Source organism: Falco biarmicus, chromosome 2, assembly GCF_023638135.1.
Source record: "Falco biarmicus isolate bFalBia1 chromosome 2, bFalBia1.pri, whole genome shotgun sequence".
In the NCBI taxonomy this organism is placed as follows: Eukaryota; Metazoa; Chordata; class Aves; order Falconiformes; family Falconidae; genus Falco; species Falco biarmicus.
In genome coordinates this window covers 35,327,471-35,349,285 of record NC_079289.1, presented here as the reverse complement: position 1 = coordinate 35,349,285, position 21,815 = coordinate 35,327,471, and positions in this window count along the sequence as shown.

Sequence of the window (21,815 nt, the reverse complement as noted above, 5' to 3'; positions counted from 1 at the left end):
AATTTAAAATCAAAGGGAGAAAGATGGAATAGAAACCAAACAGCACAAGCAAAATTTGTACCACATTATTCCTTCCTGCCTGTTAACAATAATGACCCACATCCTTATCTGTCGCAAAGGAAACAAACAGCCTTTCAGAAAGGTAGAGCAAAAGGCAGAGCTGACAGTTCTGCAGTCAGCTCAACAACAGCAGAGTCTTTGTTGGATGCTGTCTGCAGCATGAGAACCAGGCTGTGATACCCTTTATAGCCCTCTTACAGAAACATCTCATAACTACTAATGATTGATGCATCTTTTATCAAAAACACATAACAAATCCAGTAACTGGGTCTCTCACATTTACGTGGCATTTTCAAGTGCATGAAGAACAATTAAAGCTGGCCACTGGGACAGTCTCTTTTTTGTCATAATTCACTAAGGGCTGGGGCTTCAGTCATTGCATCTTCTAAGGCTCTACAATATTTTTCTGTGACTATAAAGGAGGCTTCTGTTCTGCAGATTTTAAGACTGTGGTAGGAGCATTTTTGTTGCGAATGTTCGCAGCTGAAGGAGAAGGTTATTTGTTTTACTAAGATAAGGTTTCTAAAACATCCTGCTTAAAAAAATACAACAAAAATAGATGATGTTTTCTCTCCTTTTCTAGTTATCTATTATTTTCTAAAGAAACTGAAGTGTCATCTTGCTTCCCGGATAAATTATCTTTTTGTCTAAAACACAGGCGAAAAATCTCCAAGATTATTTATAAATAAAGGTCAGGTGAAGAGGTTCAGTTTAGAGTAGGTATTGCTAAACATAAAGTTGTTTAGCTGGACTTCCAAAAAAATGGATATTTTTCTTTTCTTTTGTTGAACACTCTTGTGACTTTTACACTACACTGGTTCCAGTAAAATCACCAGAGTCAGAGGTACTAGCATTGCTTTTGCCCCTTTTGTGATTCCTTAGTACAGCTCTGTCCGCTACAAGCTCCAACCAGCTCAGGCGATGGCCAGTCTGGGAGTGAGCTGAGGTCAGACACCATTCCCAGTAATCAGTTTGTTTGCAGTTACACAATTTAGATGTTAGAGCATCCAGCCGTTAGCTACAATCCATACTGTCCTGACTTAACAAGGGTTTCTGCCCTGTTTCTTAGTATAGGTGTAGTCTTATTTTCAGATCAGAATTTCACTCATTTCACACTGCATGTGACCTTTGGCAACAACTCCAAAATGAAGAGTAAAATTGGAAATCATTTCATTTGTACTCTTACACTGTATCAAAGACACGGTTTCAAATTGCTTCAGTGCCAGATAATTATTGTAAGGTATCTAAGCTTGCAATATTATAAAAAAATTTCTCCTTGGTTCAGTGAACCCCATGAGCAAAGAGGACCATCATCTCGGAATCAATGCATATCACAGGCTTGAGCCTTTGAAGAGAGTTATTTTCAGAGACTGCACAACCAAAATCTCTCACCTTTATTTACATCATAATTCCAGTTTGAGGAGAACATTTTACATGTCTGTGAATCAGCAGTATAACTAACAGCTCTCACACATACATCTCATATTGAACTTTGTTCTATGGTGAGATATTTATAAGGCAACAGGTCACTTCAGGACTCTGTCCCCCATGTCTCATGTCTGCGCCTCCCCACCCCTCCTTTTCTTTCTTACCTGTAGAGATACAAGACTAAAAGACTATTATATATGGTGACTTGACATAATAGCTTAGTGAATTAATGGTAAACTTCATACATGGGAAATAATAATAATATTGCTTTTCTTTTTTATTAAGAAAGGAAAATGTCGAATTTCAGATAAAGAAAAAAAATGTTTATTTCTGGACATTAAAGAAATATAGGAGAGAAGTCTTAATAATTTTCAAAGTTTTGCCCAAGCCCGTAGAAACTGATTGCATTCCACTGAAATAAAGCAACTACAACAGAATCAAAAAACAGACCAGTATCCTTCTGTCTTTAATATCTCTTCAGTTGGAGTAGAAATGAATGTATGGCATTGCGTTAGGTACAGAAGATTAGATACATAGATAAATAGTAAGTTGTCCTTGTCCTTTACAATTACTAACAAATATCCAGATTACTTATAAACAAATAGCCAGATGAAAGCTGAACTGCAGTCTCTGGAATAATGTTCAGTGAAACAGATTTATAAAACTATTTATATGTCCAAAAAGAAGTGCCTCAGAGGATGTTTGAGGACTTTTGCCTTCTTGGGTGAATGATCTGAGAATCGTGGTGCTTTAAAACACTCTTGGTGGCTAGATATCTGCATAGTTATAAGTCTAAACATATAAAACCCCCAAAGCACTTCAGTGTTGCCTAAACTTTGACATCTTCTTTATATGCACAGATTGCTGTTGCCTATTTTTCCAGATAAGGTAAATCACATAGCCAAGGTCACACACTTGAATAACGTAGTATTCTTATTTGTCCAGATGAAACTAAGACCCATCTTTTCTTTTTCTTTCCCTTTCATCCAGAAGGCAGAGGTCTCAAAGGATTGTAGTGCCAGGTCAAAAGTTAAGAGCAATACCTTTAGATCCTTTATTCTGCTAAGGCATCACAAGTCTCTTTTGAGTACACTCTTTTTTCTCTTTACATGAACTCCTGCTGAGAATTTCCCTTCCTTTGGGGCACTATTAGTTGAGTTACTTTCTAGGTTTTCAGAATTTTTATTCACTGTCCTGTCTGCCTGAATCTAATCCTGAGGTTTAAACAGAGGATTTTATTTGGCATAACTTGTTTGTCTCAATATTTAAATGGACTCAGAAGAGAAGTATTCTCTGGTATTATATTAGATAGGTGTCTAGTGGGATACTCAAAATCTTTTTATGTGCACTTATTTGGTAACAACTATCTGCCTTACACTGTGTTGAAGTTATTATTTCCTGTTGGGGATATTAAAGGAAAATAATATCCCAGACACTTTTCTAAAGCTTTTTTATTTGTGGGTTTTTTTGGTCTGTTGGTTGTTTTGTGATGTCAAATCTATAAACTGGTGAAAAAAGAACAGAAGGACCCAATTATTTCCTAACCTTATGAAAACTGACAATTTAAAAAGCCATGCTAGAATCCAAATGCGAATAAGAACAGCTTTCTGTTCTTCAAATATATAGAACTACCTACCCTAGACAGCAATGATTGTTTCTGCGAGGCACAATCATTGGGCCTGCAGCAGTCTGTGTGGAAATCATATAACTTTCTGAGTAAAGCACAGTATTAAATTGCTGTAGAACAAACCTGACTCCTCTCTCTATGCTGTCTTCCCATAGACTGACTAGAGAAGTTCAAAGGCTTTCTCACCTTCAGTTTCCTCACCCTCTGGGTCTCAAAATGTATGCAACTATCCTCAGCACATATATATTTGTCAATTTACAAAGTTAAAGTTTAAGTGACAAATTTTACCTGTATTTATTAATTCATTATTCACTTGTGTTCAGACGCCAGGGACAAGAAAGGTTTGAAAATCTATACTGAACAGAGTGGAAATACCAACCACAGGGATTTTTACAAGGCATTCCTGCTAGGTGTGAGGCACAGGCCCGAAACAAGCTTGCAAGTGATTGTCTGAAGTGGAACAAATTGTGCCCTAGACAGATCTGAGGTAGCAGCTGAGCATATGATCCCAAGAAAGGCGACTTCATCAGAGCAATGGATTAGAAATAGTACCTGTACAGAATGGTTCTTAATGGATGCATTCAGGGTAATACTGAAGTAAGCACTCATAAAGAGGCTTTCCACAAGCCTAGATAAAAATGGAGGAAGGCATTAACGATCCATTCTCTGTGTCCTGACTTGCATGTTTTCTTCTGAGTGGAGTATTATTTTCAGAAGATTCTGATGTGGTTTGAGATGGGCTGTGATCTGTGCCTTGCATGGTGTAGTGGAGGCAGATGTCTGATGAGTAAATCCATGATCAAACTTTGATTTTCAGTTTTGCTGGTTGCCCTAAAGCTCTGATGATGTACTTGGTCTGAGAGCTCCAAATTGTTTAGACTTAAAAGTGTGAAGGAGTTCCAGGACCTTAAGACAGTGGCTTTGGAGGTTTTGTGGAGCTTCATAGACAACAAGCTTTGGCTTGTTATCACACAGTTCTATACACTTGAGCATAGGCTAAAATGTTCACAATTTTACTTTCTTCTTGACTTCTAGAACACCTTCATCTCATGGGCCTGACAAAGCCCCATCATGCCTGCTCTCTTTCTGACATATGTTAATATTGGCTTTCCCACAAACACAAAAGCATTCATCTTAAAACTCTATTATGGCTTCCTAATTAATTATCTAATTATCCCTGTTCATAAAATTGTTCTGCTTCAAATGGATCGGTGTTTTATCTGACAGAATAACCTCCTATTTAAATATAAACCAAAGTCTGATATTAATAAATATTCTCCTATGACCTTTTGTCCTTTTAGGGGTTCTGAAAGACTTTTTTATTATTATTATACTGTTTGTTTCCTAGGAAATTATAAGAAAACATGCAACGTTTGCCTTCAATATTATGAAAACCCAGAAAGGTCTCACAAAATTCCAAGCAAACCCCATGAGGTTTGCTGATTTCCAGGTAAAAGCATACGATTAAATGAAATTTAAAATAACTGACAGTAAACCATGGTCAGACAGAATGTGTACTATTTCAAGGTCAAAAGGCAGATGATTCTTTGAGACTAGCTCTGAGGACAGAGAGCAACTTTTTCTTTTTCTTTTTTTTTTTTTTTTAATTGCAAGCCCCTTGCGTGCTGTTTTGTATTCTTTACAAGTTTTAATAAAGAACAGTTTGCTGTGGGTACCCAAGGTAAATACATGTGGAGATACCACTTTCCCTCTTAAGAAATGTCTGCAGTTTACAGTGTTTAATATTTTTATGTCTTTGTGACTCTATGTATCCTTGATTTCATTGCTCCCTTGGTAGTGTAGCTTATTTTCAGAGTTAAACAAAGGCATTGGCAGAGAAACTACAAAGTGTTCTAATCTTCTGACCCCCACATTGACAGTTCAATATATTTTAGAACAACTAAGGATATGGAAGTGGAATTATGAAACAAGCAGGCACTTCAGAAGAATGTTCTATAAATTTATTGCTTTACTGTGTAGTGGAATTGCTGTAGTTTTAAGAGAGCAAGGACATACATCTGGAAAATAAAACATAATGGTAGTGACTCAGTGGAAGTAAAAGATAAAAACATCTGTCAAATACAATTGTACAGAATATGCAAGATTTTTGGTTTCATTGGGATTTATTAATGTGATAAATTTCAATTCTTATCTGCTAAATGAGGGTGGGGAAAACTGCCACAGAGCTGATCACTTGCAATCACTTCATAAACTGTTCTGTTTTTATTTTTCACCTATATCTAAAATTCATCCGATTAACTAGGGAAAGGTTTTCTCCCCTCAGCAGGCAGTTTCTTGCAGTAACTCAAAGCACACATAGTCAAGCATCAAATGTCACCACATTGCCATCTTACTGTGAATGACTGGAATTTACTTCCTATTGTTAGTGGTGCTGAAAATTGCTACTAGATTTCATGGAGTTCATAATGTATTGTCTAAACTGAAAACATTTTCAGGGACCGAACTGACCTTTTAGAAAACTGCACTTTCATCCTTAAAATGCTGGACTATTGCAATATTTCATTTAAAAGGTTATTTAAACTTTTTTCTTTCTTTTTTTGGAAAAGGGCAAGGATTGTTGTGTGAAAGAAGTATCTACATATAACTCTTCTGTGTCAAAAAAACAGGGAAGAATACTCATTACTCTAAAGATGCTTCAAGAGAACTATGCAGAAAACACCACAGCTGCTGTTCTCTCTGAGAAACATGCAGACAATTGTAATTAATATTTAATACTTGTGTTCAAGTCCTAACTTACAGCAAGGTCTAATTTTATTAAAAGTGCTAGAGAGAAAGTGTTTCTTTCTGTGAACACCTTGAGAAAAGATGAAAAGCAGAAAATATTTTTTTTTCTATGTTACTGACTTGGAACTGAGATGCAGAGAAATGGTGAGCTGCCCACAGTCACACAGCAAAATCTGCAACAAACTGAGCAACTTAACCCCTGCTTCTTCAGTACCAGTTAAATGTCCCAACAAAAAATATCCTCCCCGTCAATGCAGCTGAAAAGGGTCTGACTGCTTGTAGTGTCTAACCACAAAACAGCACCCGTGCACTTTAAAGAAGGAAAAAGGAATTGAACCTGATTGCAGAGTTGCCAGCCTGAGGACTGCTGACCACAAACAGCCTTTTCCCTACATTTTATCAGAGGAAGGGAAAAGAAGTATTAAAGATAGGATTAATCCTCTTTAAGGGGGAGAATGTGGGAAATGATTACTGCAAGCCCTGGTTGGCTGTAGTGCTAAGGGATCAGATTTTAGAAAAAAGTAACAGCCTGCCTCTGAATGATAAATGAATATGTGAGCTTCACTGATGGCACACATGACTGTTTTTAGACTTAGAAGAAGTGACAGAGGAAGATGAGCAGTCATGTAAGTGGCAGGGTAAGTGTATTAAAGGCATAGCATAAGAGAAATGAGCTGACATAAAGACCAGTGACCGTAAGGAGAGGTGATAAAAAAAGAGAAGGGAATATATTAAGGAAATGACTTAACTGTTCATGTTCTGAATCTTGTATAACTCTGGTCAATGAAGAAAACAGTATTGTTCAAGGAAGTAAGTGGAAAAACATGGATTTAATAGGAGAGAGAAAGATTTAACTGCATATTTTGCAGGCATCACTTTCTTAGAAAAGTTGACATGTATTTGATACATTTTTCATAATCACGATCATGAACTTTAGATGGGTATTTGGCATTTCCAGGGACTGACAGAAGGCTCAAACACACATGATTGAGTGAAGAAGACATAACGGGCTAAGGTACAGCCCAACCACGAGTTCCTGGCCTGGCACAGTTGCCAAGCAATGCAGACCATCTGCAACTTTTTCCTTTGAAGTTTGCATGAAATCATGTTGTCTCACAGTGGGCTGGGTTAAGAGCGTACATACATTAACTGAGAATCAGCCAGTGAATGTAACTTATTAAGCTGGTATAGCCTGTGGATTTCAGCTGCAAGCCTCAAACAAAAAATGAGCTAAATGAACTGAAATGAAGCTTTTAGGGACTACTGTAGAATTATTAGACCCACACACAATATTTTCTGCTAAGGAAATATCTATAAAACTTCAGAAGACAGTATTAGACTGAGGACCACTTTAAAAGTGGGCCACTGTTTTCTGGAGACAGAAAGCCATCATAAAAAGATGCTCCACTGCTACAAACTTCTTAAAGCAGTGTGTAATATAACTGAGGTTGTACTTACTGTTACAGCTGCCTGTAAAAGGGAGAAACCTTAAGCCTGATAGTTCAGCCCTAGCACTGGCCCAGGCAGGAGCTGCTTCTGCAAGATGATCTGCTTTCCTGATATTGCCCTACCACCTAACCAGCCACTTGGATCATTTACTGAAGTTGCAGCTGTCTTACTATAAAATCATGTAAGTTTTGTAGGAACAGAGAAAATAAAGAAGTAATCCTTTGGCCCTCCTATTGCCTTGCAGTTGGTGTGGCTGCTAACATCTCTAAGTGTAAAATACTCATAGAATTGTAAAATGATTTGGGCCAGAAAGGACATTTAAAGATCATCTAGTTCAACCACCTGCAAAGAGGAGGGACACCTTCAACTAGATGAGGTTGCTCAGAGCCCTGTCCAACTTGACCTTGAATGTTTCCAGAGATGGGGCATCTACAACCTTTCTGGGCAACCTATCATCCTTTTACATCTTTTTTTAATTCACTTTTCATAGGTATTAAGGACTATGCATAACACAAACAGATGGAATAGTCAACCTAAACTACCCTTTTTGCTGAAGAAGCTGGATAAGAAAAGATTAGAAAAATATTTTCTGCTAAGAAACTATCTGCCATACCTCAGAATATGGTAGTGTACTGATGTCCCCTTAAAAAGTCAATAAAAAGGTGCCACTTTTTTATTTCTGAGAGACCTTTTACATAGAATTTTAAACAGCTGTGAAAGGTAAGATGCCATGTAAGCAGTAACTATGGGGATAAATACGTTTAATAGTCAGTAATATATCTATGTTGCTGCATCAGAAGCATACATCTTATGGTTGTTGTTTTACTCCCCCAGGTCAAATACGCTGCAGATGTTCAAGGCATGAAATGATACACAGCATTATATTGAACAAAACCAAATGCAACTATAATAGATACTTTAAAATAATAATTTAAAAAAACACCAAACCTACAAACTACAATTTTTACTATTTGTTATCATGAGGAAAAATCCTGGCTGCATGCCATCAATACTTACTGAAAAATGGAGGGGGGACACATGAAATTCTTCCACATTAATTTGACAGATTAAAAACAGACAAGAAGTTAAAGCTGGACGATACAACCAGAACTATTTGGATAACAATCCATTTTATCACGTGACATAGTAAAACATTGCTCTGGTTCTACACATGTATATTTATTGGTTTTATTTTCTTTTGAAAGAACTATCCAGTTGGAATTTTTCCTTTCCTTTTAAGGACATTATAGTAATATTGTGAATTTGAGTAGAGCTTGTTGATAAATTTCCATCAAAATCTGCTGAGTGTGGAATGTGTGTTTTCCTTTACATTGATATATTTCATGAGTAAATGTCAGATTGCCACCTTTTTTTTTTTTTTTTTTTTTTTTTCTTTCAGGCAGTGTGTACAGAAAATTTTCTTTCAGGTCAGCATCATGTTAATCATCGCACCCACTGAAGCTCTGCATTTCCTCATAAGAATTTCAGGTTGCAGAACTTCTGGGTCTTGTGATGATGGGGTCTATGGTTCATCACTATGGTGCAGCCACTGGCAAAGATCTTCCTGGAAAGATACCCTCTATACAAAGAGTCCAAAACACATTGAGAAAGAATCAGAACTTGATCAAAAATCAAGAAAATTGTCTACTTACCTATTATTACAGACCAGAACAAGCATAAGAATTTGAAGGATCAGACTCTTAACAATCTTTCTCATTTCAGAACTCATTGTAAATTTATAAGCTGCTATGTTTTCTTCACACATATTTAAACATCACCAAGCAAGCTATATCTGTCCTATTGGTAGTTATTACAGGCGACAGGAATACAAAGCTATTTAGGGACCACAGTTCTAATTTCCATTGATTTCACCAGGGACTCAGGCACCAAAATCCTATTCAGTCAGACACCTAGGGACAGTTGTGAAACCAGCAATCGTTACTCATATTGTTGAGTGCTCACCAATTAATCACTGTAAAACTTGTGAATCGAGAATGACATATTTGTCAGTCTTCCTCACTTCCCACAAACATTTTTGTTGATTTTCGCTTATATGTACAATATGAATTGAGTGGAACAGTGCACTTTACTGAATCAATACAGAGCATGATGATTTAAAGTGTCAGAATATAAGGCACAGATAAGGAAAAACCAGGAGGCAAGAACAGCAACAGCACTGAGAAATGAAATAGAATCTGCCGAGAAAAATGGCATAAACACTTGCAATGACAGTAGAGAAAGTTTTGATAGGAATTTGGATAATAAAGGCAGTCAGGTAATTCACTGATGTAGCTACTGATCTCTTGGGCAGTTAGAGCAGATATGGCAGTCCACTCAGCACGGTCTGTTAGAGCTTGGCTTTAATCTTTATCAAGGGAAAAGTAATTACCTTGATACTGATTTTGATAGAAACTAAGCAAAAACCTAGGAGGATTCTTTTATTATTTTTTTTTTAGAAGGAGCTATAATTTGTTGGGAGGGAGGTGCTGTGGACAGGTGAGGGTTTTTTGTTTTGATTATTTTGGGTTGTGTTTTTTGCTAAATAGCCTGTATGGTTAGAGGCAGTTCTGTGTATAATGGAGTGATTTGAGACAGGTATAAATAGGGTTTATATTGAGAACATGCAGTATGTAGAAAACAAAAAGATCTTAGATTTAGTGTACCTGCAAGGCTTCTTAGCAGAGAAAGAAGCAGACCAGGTGTGATGTCAGAAAGTCTGACTTTGAGGGAATGTGAAATGCTCAGTGGAATTTTGACTAAGATTTTATAACACTTAGGAAATATACTATTGAAACTGAAATAATGGAAAAATGGCAATTAAAATTCACTCTGGTATAATCCAGCCAGGGAAACAGAGATCACAGTAAGCTAACAAGGAATACGAATAATCTTGGTAAGTGTAAGAGAAAGGAGAGAGAAAAAAAAAAACCCCACACTTTTAAAGAAACTTTAAAATTTTAGAAAGAACAGTGAGAAAGTAAGGGGGGGGAAATAGAGTAGGAAAAATAAGAAGACAAAGGATAACTTATTTTTCCGTGGAAACCACTTTACCTCTCAAATTCAGAGGCAGCATAAATAATATTACCAATAGTAAGTTAATGCAGGTTTGCGGTGCATGTGCTATAAACACTTGTATTGGGTTTGGATAGAATAGAGTTAATTCCTTCATAGTAGCTTGCATGGGGCTATGTTTTAGATATGTGATGAAAACAGTCTTCATAAGACACCATGTTTTAGGTATTGCAGAGCAATGCTTAGACAGAGTTAAGGCCTTTTCTGCTTTCTCACCCCACCCCACCAGCAAGTAGGCTGGGGACACAGCTCAGACAGCTGTACCAAATTGACCAAAGGGATATTCTATAGCATATAAAGTCATGTTCAGAAAAAAAACAACTGGGATGTGAATGGAGGTTTGCAGGGGCTGCCATTTCTTGGGGACTGGATGGACATCAGTCACCTGGTGCTGAACTGTTGTTGTTGGCTTTTTTTTTCCCATTTGTTTTCCTTTGGGTGTGTTTTGGGTTTTTTTTTGGGGGGTGGGGGGTGGAGTGGTGCAGGCCAGAGTGGGGAGGCTGTGAACAAGTAGTTACGTGGTGCTTAGCTATCTACCAGGGTTAAACCATGACAACACTGAAGGTGTTGGATGGTAACTGGAAACAATCAACCATAAGAAGTAAGACACAACAGAATGAGCTTGCTTACCTACTTTTTTGCCACAGTTTTGGCCCATCCTTTCTATTCAAAAAAGCACTTCAACAAGCAACTTCAGATTTGCTGTAGTTATTTGAAACAGAAAAGTGATCCTGAAATCACTACTACCAAATTCTGGCTTCGTTAAACCATATAAACCTGTTGAAGTTAAAGTTCCTTATGACCTAAATCTTCACAAATCAGGCTTCGTCAATTCAGAAGCACCACTGTGGATAAATTCCAGGCCCCAGAAAAATTCTAACCCAGGAACCTTTGTAATGACAGTAAGCCAAAGCTGACATAGGGATCAGTTGCCTAGAAGTATGTGGCTGGCGACAGACTAGGCACTTTCAGTCATCCTTCCAGCCTGCCAGCTGCATCTCTAGAAGGACATGGGTTTCCTGTAGTTCCTGTGTTGCCTCTGCCAAGATCACACATGTCTCAAATACCCTAAGGCATCTGGTACCGTATTTGGGCAATCAGATCACCCCTTGGTGATACAGTTTATTTCAACACTTCCATTTAAAACATACTGAAAGATACAACAGTTAAAGAAAGAATAGAAATAATGAGAAAGATAATTAATCAGGGTTTTTTTGATCAGTGATTTCTAAAAATTAAATAGACATTTGTTACACCTGTAAGATGTCCTGGTCCCAGTCTCCAGCTCATTGAAACAGATGTAGCTTAACTGTGTCTAATACAAAGTGTTACACAGGGATTTTTAAAATAAAAAATCTCAAATTCCATTTGTAGAGTCTGCCTATAAATCTAAATCAGCTTCTTTGAAATTTGTTTACAGTGAAAGGAAATTTGGCTCAAAAATTTCTTTGTTGTGTGTTTTTTGTTTGGCAAAGCTAAAATTTTCAGGACTTGATTGCATTCAGTAGTTCATAGAAGCATATCAACAGAGGATGGACAAGTTTAGTAAAACCTTATTTCTTACATTTCTTTAGGGTTTCTGACTCAGAGCTGTAAAAACCCAGGAGTAAACTAGTAAACTGACAATGACTCAGCCATGACCACTCGCTCCCCTTTTTCATCTGCTTTATTTCCTTTCACAGAACATTTTATTCCCTTTTGTTCCTGGTCAAAGATTCGATCATTCCCTGCACTTCTCTAGACTCTTTCCTACCCTTTTGCTTGCAAGAGGGATTAGCATGTCAGTCTTCCTTGCTCTCTTTTTCATACCCAATGTCATAGGCTTCTTTCCCCTGCATGGTAAAAGAGACTGTAGAAATACAGCTTTAAATCACTTCTAGCAGTCTGCTAACTTTCTTCTTTTCTTTTTCAAATTTTAAATCATGCCCCCTGTTTCTCTACTGTGTACTCCCTTACTCTTCTAAAAGAATTATTAAGACCATGAGACCAGGCTTTTTGCAATGGATGCCTGCCAGAAACATCTGCTGTGTTTCAGGACAGCCAAACCCCCTTCCACCCAACAGGCAAAAGCCATCCACTGATGGGTAACAGTCACTAGGAAGGAGACAGGGAAGACTCTTAAAGTGATGTGTCTATTCAGAGCACTGCCTTAGCAAGGCCAGCCTGTGGCTGCTACTTGTTTTCTGAAGTCATTTCAGCTCTGGCCTTTAGGCACAGGAGGGCTACACCACCTTGTTTTCCACAGGGATGCAAATAGCAGGTGCAACTGGCCATCCACTTGCCAATATGTTCTAGAGTTGAAATAGGATTTCAAAATGAAATACATTGACAAAAGTGCTGCTTAAAAAACACTACAGGATAATATTTCATTGTGGAAGTACAGCTATTAGAATATGACATGCCCATTCTAGGATTTACAGGCATCACTCTATTTAACCTCTGTAGCAGTTCAACTTGGTTGCTTTAGTTTAATCTCATATATTTTACTGCATTCCTAAATTTATCCAGTAAGGGTAAAAGTATCCCCTACTGGAAAAAGCATAAAGTTCAAAAATATCATAGGGTTTGAATAGATTTACTGTAGAAACTAGATTTCTGTTTTAAACTGTTAGATGGGGAAAAGTCAAATATAGAAGCAACTAAAAGGAAATACACTTGTTATAATGTTAAAAATGACAACTAAAGCATTGTAAAAATGCTTCCTATGTCTTAAACATATCATGATTTTAACATTAAATCTTCGTAGATTATATTTAAAAAACCTAACATTTAAAGGTCTGCATATTTTATGATCCTGAAAAAATCCATTTGCATATTTCCATTTGCTATTTGTTCATCCTGCAGGAATAATACCCATTTCTTTCTTATTTTTTAAATACTCCAAAGCCTTCAGCTAATAGCAAGAGAGCAACAGTTTATTTCAAGTTAATACTGTCTTGGTCACATGAGTCCTGATATTTAAAGTATTTTAATCAATATGAAAGAATAACAGATGCTGAGCTCTCCAAATACAATGATATTTACTGTATAAAGCTTCTTCAGTAGCAAGTTGAAAAATAAATACTTACAGAGATTTTCTTTGCAAAATAAGATTTTAGCCTCGAGGTCTGCATTTATTTTCTAATCTCTCTTTTCTACAAGACCTCTTAAAACATGACTTTTCTCTCCTTGTTCTTTTTCTAACATAACTGGCTGGTCACTCATTTGGTTTTATATGAATTCCACATTGTCTGCAAACATACAAAACAAGAAATTGGAAGTAGGAAAGTCTTCCAGTTATCTGCCCCATTTCTCCACCTCCACAAGACTGGTCACCAGACTGTGCCAGTCAGTCTAGTTTAAGTCGTATAAATAGTGGAAACTCCTGTGCTTTTCTAGACTCAGTTGCTTACACTACAAAATTATGCTGTTAAACATTACTTTGAATTGTATAATAACATTTGAAAATGTTTTATGTTGTGCTGCAAGTAAGTGAACACGAATGCCATTAAGTAAGCCCTATTGCCACATATGTGGGATTTCTGACTTGGAAATCATACACTGGCTAAAATAACGTATCACTGGAAGGCACCCACCTCCAACTTCACCAGTGAAATCTGGGAAGAAACAGTCAAGGAAAAGTGTGGGAGCTGGAGAAAAAAATAATAATAAATAGGACCAGAAGAAAAAGAAAAGAGTAGAAGTAACCGGTACTGTTGGACTGATGAAAAAGCTGGATAGCTGTTAGTTTAAAATCAATAGTATGTTCAGTCATGTGGTAAGTAGGATTCCATGTGGTTGAATGAGTTATTGATGTGGAAGTTTATTTATTTTGCCATATGCAAGGTATCACAAGCCAAACTTCAGCAGAGTGATTAATGTGGCTGAAAAAAATTCTTGTAGCTTCAGCTGGGAGTTCTGTTTCAGGATATCTCTGCCCACCTATGATGGCCATGAAATGGTGTTAACAAGAAGCGCATTTAAATACCTGGCTTTTGAGGGCTAACAACCAACAGCTGGGGATCAAAGGAAAGTTCTGTAAAGGGAACTTCTAGAGTGGAGACTTTGACTCAACCCTTTGATGCATTTTTTTTTTAATCCTTTATTTTTTAATTCCCAGTGATACTTGGGTTTTCAGTTATATGACACATGGTGAGAGCTAGATACTTAAAAGTTATGCTGGAGAATGCTTTCTCAGGCAGCCAGCAGCCAGTATGACATAGTGAAGAGAGGTTTGTCTTAAGTCTTGACTCTCAAAACCCATGTCCATGGCAGCCAAAACTATAAACCTTTCTTGAGAACCTGATGGTGTCCCTTTGGTAGTACAGTGGTTAGTGCATGCAAGTAAGATGAAAGATAACTGATTTTGAGCCCCTGTTCTGACACAGGCAAAGCAAGTCTGTATTCCTATCTGCTGAGGTGAGATTATTGTCCTCCTGTTTAGCTGACAGAGAGCAGTTCACATTCCCATGGCTCAAGGCCAGTTCACCATATAGTGGGAATGGTTCAGTCAATATTGCATAGCACATAGCACTTAGCCCTTGAACTCTTTATGAGTGATACATGGTGCCCCCATGCCACTAAAGAATATATATTTTTATTGCTGTTGAGTATGAGCACAATATGGAGAGTGAAGAAAATGATGTTTTACAGCACGCTTCCAAAAGCACGTTGCATCTCTTTGGGCATTGTGCTCAGGAATAGATGGTGGGTTTCTGAAAAGCTGCTGGAATAGGAGGAGATGATGATGTGGTTGCCAGGAGGAATTCAAAAAGTTGATTTAACCTCACCCATACTGCCTGTAAAGAACAGATTTTCTGAGCTGCACACTGATTTACTTGGAAGACATCATTTAGTTTTCTATAAAGGAGATCCCAAGAATGAACTAAGATGTGTTGCATAGCTGCTCAGAGGATAGCATTCATATATGAAAATAGCAAAGTTATTTCACAGTAATAAACATCCAAAGAACATTCCGCACCTCAGCTGTTGGACCTCCTAAAGAATGATGGGTTATTTCAGTCTTTTTTCCTCTCTTTTTTCCAATATGAGACAGAAACAAAACTCCAGAATGGCTTTTAAAAATGTAGTTATGGCACGCACCTGCAATGTAGAAGGGAAAGATTCAACTCCCAATTCTGCGCTAGACAGAGCAGAAATTCGAAGTAAAGTGTCAAGTTTCCTACGAAGTGTTTACTGCCCTATTGACTCTGTTTGCTTTTCTAAGGTTGATTATTATTTTTTTCTATTTTTACCAGAAATTTTTGTCCTGCTTGTAAGACAGGATACTTTTCAATAAAAGTAGTAATTCCTGTGGAAGAAAAAATTACTTTGCAAAGATCAGGAAAAATCTTTCTCAACTGATTCTTTGAGACACACACATGGGTTACTCCTGCAAAACTGAAATTAAAAAAAAAATGCATTAAAGTCAATTTGACTTGGATTCAAGTTTTAGTGGTCTTCCCCTTTACTGAGTGTGTGAGGACCTAGGTTCTCCAGAGCGGATGGTTAAAGGAACAGTTTGACTTCTGCACCAGCTTCACATTTCATAGTCCATAAATAATTCTTTTTCTGCTTAGGGAACCATTACACACAGACACACTAGAAAAAAACGTATAAATTAATGCCATACAGCAACTGAGAAACACATGAGATCTTATCAACTTCTGTTCTATTATCAGGAAAGCATAACACATAACAAGCAAATGTGACACCAGTTTCAGAACTTCATGTTTGTTATTTACAGCATATTCTAAAGTTTTCTGACAATTTTGGGATGCTGCCTAAACAGAGATTGGAAAGAAATGTGATGGAAACAGGTATTCTGGGCCAAATATGACCCATTTTAAATTTCAGTATATTTTCCACGTGTGTTAGTAGAAACAAAAATTGTTATTCCTACTCAAAACCATATCCAATTCAGCCCACCCATTTCTAGTCGGATTAGTTCCTGAATGGATCTTTAATTAGTTAAAGAGTTGTGATTCCTAGAGAATTATAAACTTTTTTGTCTATTTCCTTGTTATTTACACCATTGAAGGGCAGTTCTTTAAGGAGAATGCAGGTACATCCTTCATAAACTTGAATACATTTCATGAGGAAGGATAATGAAATCAGGTTTTGGCAGTTATTCTGAAACACGTTTCAGATTTCTATCTCTCATTTTCTAATTTTGAAGGACTTTTGTATCTCCTTATTCTTTCACAACCTGTGATAGAATCTGTAGAATCTGTGATGATGGAAAAACAATTCCTTTATTATGCTTTTACACTATCATTACATAGTATAGTGATTTATATCCTGTTCCTGACCACAATTTACCAAGTATTTTTGTTTAGAATACTCTATGCCTTACAATAAAAACTTTTGTTCTAAATTAAGTTAATTAGATTCCAGTTCTTACCTTTTTTATTTTGATATTTGACTGTCTGTGATACCTCTCCAATGGAAAAAGAACATCAGAATTTCAAAGCTGTCATGAGCACTTTACAGCCAAAAGACAAAATCAGCTTTGTCAGTCACTGTGGTGAATATCAAGTTGATTTCTTTTGTTTCCCATCACAAATTGTTACTCGAGTTTATGGGAACAATTTAGTAGGCAGAAGTACATGTAACAGTACCCATACTTGAGAATGAAATTTTTTATTAAAACATCATATTCTTAAAATACCAAGTTTTTACTTCAGATTTTTTCTGTAGATATTATACAGGATGATATGCTTAACAATGGGAAAATATTTTTACACTGATCACACTAAAACTCAAGTGAAACTGAGTGATTGTAGTGGTCCCTTTTGGATTTAAAATCTCTAAATATATTTTACATATCCTTTACTTTCTACCACATTTATCTCAAAGATGAGGCAGACACTAATTAAAGGGCTTTCTGTAACTTTTTTTTCCCCTAACAATTTACCTTCCTTGCACTTTCAAATTAGGCAACAAGACACTTCACAGAAATATATCATTCCCGATAACACTATCTATTTTTTCTATCCTTTTTATCTTCTTGATACTAGCAGATCTCATTAGCAGGGTTTTTGAAAACACATGGCCAAATGCAAGAATGATTTTCACTTGCTCAACTCTGAGTCTCCTTAAGTGCTGCTAAGGGCTGCTAGTCAAAAGGCTTATCTTCCTGCTTTAATATTATTTATTAATCAGCCACTGACTTTTTTCTTCCCGCCACTAAAAGCATTTTGCAGAAGTGTAACCTGTGTTATCCCCAGCATTGAGACATCATAAACTGTGGAGTATCACTGCTTGGAGATGGAATCCCAATGCAGTAATGCTGTATTTCATACCCTTCTTAAAGCACATATAATATTGTCCAAAATTTAAAACCTTCCTCATAAAACTTCCTCCTATCACTCAGCAACTCTCCTATTAAACACTACCACATTAATAAAGTAGTTGAAACCTAAATAAGAACATTACTGGAAACCTAATGAATAGATCACAGAATCACAGAATGGTTGAGGTTGGAAGGAACCTCTGGAGATCATCTGTTCCAACCCTCTGCTCAAGCAGACGTGCCTAGAGCCCGTTGCCCAGGATCTCATCCAGATGGCTTTTTAATAACTCCAAGGATGGAGAATCCATAACCTTCCTGGGAAATTTATATCAGTGCTCAGTCACTCTCACAGTGAAAAAAAGTGTTTCCTGATGTTCAGGAACAACCTCCTGTTTCAGTTTCTGCCGATTACTTCTTGTCCTGTCCCTGGGCACCACTAAGAATAGCCTGGCTCTGTCTTTAGATTCTCCTTTCAGGTATTTATATATACTGATCAAATCTCCCTGAGCCTTCTTGCCTCCAGGCTGAACAGTCCCAGCTCTCTCCACTTTTCCCCATAAAACAGATGCTCCACACCCTTCATCATCTCTGTGACATCTGTCATGATGTCTATGATGGACTGCCTCCAGTACGTCCATGCCTCTCCTGTACTGGTGATCCCAGGGCTGGACACAGTAGAAGTGTGGCCTCACCAGTGCTAGGTAGAGGGATTACCTCCTTCCACCTGCTGGCAACACTCCTTCTAATGCAGCCCAGGATACCATTGGCCTTCTTTACATCAAGGGCACGTTGCTGGCTTATGTTCAACTTGGTGTCCACAAGGACCCCAAAGGCCTTTTCTGCCAAGCTGCTTTCTGCCTGGGTGGCCCCCAGCATGTACAATGTCCTTGTTGGACTCCATGAGGTTCCTGTCAAGGACCCTCTGGACAGCAGCACAACCCCCTGGCATACCAGCCATTCCTCCTAGTTGTGTATATGCTCATTCTCATCTCAGTTTCCTATTACTAATCCTTTCTGTGGGTCATTATTAGAAGAGCATGCTTAGTATCTATCACCATGCAAATCAGTATCAATATATTAAATATATAATGTTACTTTAATCTCTCTGTCTCTTTGAATTTGATGAGAGGGTATATACCTGGCAGCTGGTATAGTTCTGAGATTAGCAAATAACTACATGTCTGTGTGGATGATACGAGGTGGCTGCATACTCTGAAGGCTGCTCCGATGCTGCTAATTAGGTTTGATTTCATAATAGCTCTCCTTTTCCTGCAGGATTTACATTGCAGCTTGTGGCTCTCATAATGTCTTCTTCAAATTTGACATAACCATATATTTCAGGGACTCTGACTACAACTTTGGCACTTTATATCATAAACAAGAAATGTCCTCACAATCCATTTCCAGAATGTAGCATACATCTTAAAAGAGAGAGGGAGAAAACAAGAGAGAGAAAACACCTCTTCTTTTCCACTGACTTTGTGATTTTGGAAAAAAAGGAAATAAAAATTAATCAGTAGGTGTGATAAAACATAATATTTTGTAAATATAGTATGACTATTTCAAAATATTAATGTGTTTGGAATCATATTTTCAGATCAAGTGCAATTACTGATTGTAAATATAATATACCAAGGTAGTATAAGTGAAAGGAAAAAATATAACAAAAAGGGGGTGGGGGTGGGGTGCCACCAGGAAAGAACTTCCTAAGTTATGATGCTTTGCTACTGATGCTGTTTACATGCCAGAGTGCAGCGCTCTGACATAGTCAACAGAAAAAGGAAAATAATCTGGCATTGAGAAATCCCCAAATACTTCAGGTTAGGAATATTTAGTAAATTCCTACCTGGTCAGGCCTCTGCACTTCTTTCTTGATGTCGCTATGCTGTACAGATTTCCTGCCACAGGGCAATCTTTAAACTGGGTTTCTATTTCCTACTATTGACTTGGTTTAGCATGAACAAAACATCCAGATGACCTGGCAGTCACTGGGAACTGTAACATCCACTGTGTCAGCTGGCTGTAAGCACAACTCCGGTCTTGGGAATCAGAGAATACTAGAAGGACCTCAATTGAAGGACTGCAGAATAGACTTTGCAAGCTGGACGTAATAGGAAAATAAGTACTTTCTAGACAGGCTTTACAAAGAATACATAATCCTAAAATTATTTTGTTGTCATTGATTACTGAAATTTTCTGGACATATTTTTCTTATTTTATTTGTTATATTTAAATGATGTGAAATAACTGAAATTAAAACCAATCATACAAAGAATTGAACAAACAAGATATTAGGAAACATTAGTTCCAAGGGTGTAAGATAAGTTACAGCTGATTCTGATATTTAACCTTCTCCATATCTCTGAGTTTGGAAAACTGAACAACAAATATTTATTTTTTTTTGTTCAGAAACTCAAAGTTACCACAAGGTATATCCATATTAGCTTTTAAACCTATTTTTTCGTCTCAGGTCTTAATTAGAACGTTTTTAAATGATACTGACTTTTCCTGTAACTCAGAATACTAATCTTGCAATTGTTCTACCAGCCAGAGCTTCCAGGGAGCATCCTTTTTTCTCAGCAACATCCGATTTCCTGATGACACTTTTCACAGAAAGCCTTTCTGCTGAGAATATGCAGCCCCACATTCTCTTCCTGCCTCTGAAAAAGACAAGGACCAATCCATACTCATATGCAAGGGCATGGCAGTGGATGTCCAGGATCATAACTATGTCACATTTATGTTAGCGACTCTGTGTGAGAGAAGCAATGGGATGTCATTATTCTCAATAGATCAACTTAGTTTATGTACAGCTGGGTTGCAAAGGGGGGATCTAGAATTTTATAATAGAAGATGATCACTGTAGGAACTTTTATAGTTAGTGGATGTAAAAAGACATAACTTTGGTGTAGTTCATTTTGTCTTTGAAATTATTTCTCAAGTAAGAAGACATCCACTTGATATTCAGTACCTTCTGAGGTAGACTTTGTGGGTAACTATATCTGTTATTGAGGACTATCTGGCAAATTCTGTCATGCAGGATATCTCCTCAAGAAAAAAAAACAACCATGAAATTGATGAAACTTGCTGTGTAATAGGAATATCTCACCTTGCGGTTGTCCTGTTTTGTTGATATTTCAAGTATCATACTTCCATATCTTTTTAAGGACAACTATAGAATAGTAAAGACTGCTCTTATACAGATTATGAAATATTTTCCCTCAGGTGTTATCAGATATTCATAGGATATCATATAAACTCTCCCCTTAAACAATCTTAAGAATTGTGCACATGCACACATACAAATATGTATATATGTGTGTGTTCATGTGTGTGCATATGTATGCATATGTGTGTGCAAGTGTGTATGCACATATGTATTCAAAGCATAAAACCTAGAAACATCTAAAATATGTACATTCATACTCAAAGCATAATATCTTAAGAAACTGAAGTGAGCGAATAAATAAGAAAAGATCAATGTCATAACATTTTATTTTTAATTGAATAATGTCTGCTAAATATTATCCCATAGCCATCATTCATGTTTACAGCAGAATTCTTTTTAAAATGTGTGTTATCTGATTCCTTATGTTGCTTTTATTGCACATATCTCTTTGATCTTTAACCAGCTATAATTATGATGTTTTCAACATGTTTTATGTTTCTATATCTGCTGTGCTCTATCAGATTTGGTACTTACACTGTCAACTTCAGGCCTTTTATGTTCTTTCATCTTTGTTGTGGGTGCCCTTTTTGTTACACTTGTTTATGGAATCTAATATTAACATTTAAGTGCATATTTCAAAGGAAATGGACCAAAAGATGTCAAACATGCATTCACTTTATAATTCATCTATATTAAGCATTTTTTTTTACTAAAAAAGTGCACAGTAAGCACCTAATTGATATGGTCTGACATTTTTTTTTTAACTAATGGCTTTATTTATTACTGTAGTTAGATGGGCATGCAGTAATCATACAGAGGAGGCTTTGCACTTACAGACATTACCACTAAATTCAGTTTTCCTTCTGATGCTTTTATTTTCTTTTTATCCTATTTGATTGGTTATGTTTGGTTTCTGATTATCTTTACAGTGCTCAGGTGGCAAGCATCTTTATAATTTAGAGCCTGAGACGTTCCTTGGATTGGTGCTGAAA